This window comes from Phoenix dactylifera, unplaced genomic scaffold, assembly GCF_009389715.1.
Source record: "Phoenix dactylifera cultivar Barhee BC4 unplaced genomic scaffold, palm_55x_up_171113_PBpolish2nd_filt_p 000160F, whole genome shotgun sequence".
NCBI classification, from domain to species: Eukaryota; Viridiplantae; Streptophyta; class Magnoliopsida; order Arecales; family Arecaceae; genus Phoenix; species Phoenix dactylifera.
Window position 1 is genome coordinate 775,209 of NW_024067704.1, and position 1,787 is coordinate 776,995.

Here is a 1,787-nt window from a genome sequence, read left to right on the forward strand (position 1 = left end):
AAAGGAAATTCAAAGAATCAAAACATAGTAGAATACATATGTTGAGGGGGAGAATCTGAATTTTAATCAAGCAAAATCATTAATGACATATAAGCCAAACAATTGATTGTATAATATGAAGGCTTATTTAATTCCAAATGAAAGGGAGAGCTTTAACTCCGAAATTTATTGTTTCACTCCTTTCAAGCTTGGATAAATTGAATTACCAGACATTTGAATTCATTTATGGATTTTATTTCATTGTTTATTGTGCAATTCACTTTACATATACTCAGTATTTTGTCATCATCAAAAAGGGGGAGATTGTGGAGTGATTGATTAAAACCCTATTTGATTTTGATGAGATCAAAGCAATTGAGTATATTTCTTGTTTACTAATGAATTCAATTAAGTGTTTCAGTGAAAATCTTGTCTAAGTGTCTCAAGACTTGGTTCATAATTTTTGGATAAGTTAAGAAGTCAGCTTGAACCAAAGTCTGAGACTCGAGTCGACTCCAGAGTATCACGAGTCGACTCCAAGCGTATCAAGTTCACTGGCACGGGCTCGAGTCGACTCCAGATCTGTACGAGTCGACTCCGACTGAGAACAGACAGAAGAACAGAAAGCTTCAACTCAGAACCTGTCAACGAGTCGACTCCCAAAGTGCGCGAGTCGACTCCGATGTTCACCGAGTCGACTCCAGGATAGTAAGAGTCGACTCCAAGAGGAACACAAAGAAAAAGTCAGAGAGCAGTTTTCGGGTCTAAGATTCGAGTCGACTCCAGTGAAACGCGAGTCGACTCCGATGGATGGCAAGTCGACTCCAAAGAAGGTGAGAGTCGACTCTCAGAGGAACACAAGAAAAAGTCAGAGAGCAATTTTCGGACACTGAGATTCGAGTCGACTCCCGCAATATGCGAGTCGACTCCAAGACTCCGCGACCATCAACAGACAGAAGACCAAGTTACTGCCTCTGAGATTCGAGTCGACTCCCAGACAGCTCGAGTCGACTCCAAGACAGCTTCACATCAAAAAGGCAGAAGACCAAGTTTCGGAAACTGAGAGCCGAGTCGACTCCGAGGAAGTTTGAGTCGACTCCAAGACTGGACGAGCCAAAAGACAGAGAATCGGGAGTTCGGGCTCTGAGATTCGAGTCAACTCCCAGGATAGTCGAGTCGACTCGAGTGGATCAAATTCAAAATTGGATCCACGGACTTCAGTGGATGAGCCGACTCCGAAATTGCCAAGTCAGCTCCAGAAGTTGGCGAGTCGACTCCAGGTCAAGACGAGTCGACTCCCAGTCGTGAAGGCAACTTTAATTCAAATTTGGAACAGTTGCCGAGTCGACTCCGGAAAAGCTTGAGTCGACTCCCGCTACAGCCGAGTCGACTCCTGATCGCGCGAGTCGACTCTAACCCACCAACGGACACATTGTCAGGCTGCGCAGAGTGTGCAGAACGGGCAGAAAAAGCTCTCTAACGGCTAGTTTCCGTGGGGGTTGTTTTAAATAGCCACAGAAGACTGTAGCAAGGTAGAGAAGAACCATTCCACTCCAACTAATCAAGCATTCAAGCTCTGCAACGTGTTCTTCAACGAAAAAGAGGAAGATCTGCATTTACTGCATCCACCTACATCTTCCCAGCAATTAAAAGCCTTCTCCTCCTGCATTCAAGTCGACTACTCACTCAAGAGGAGACCAGAAGTTTAAGAAGCCCTTCCTCTTCTCCAACTTAAAAGCGTTTGAGGGCTCTTAACTTCGTTATTGTTCATATTGCCATTTATCTGCTTTTGAGAAGCTGTATTTTTC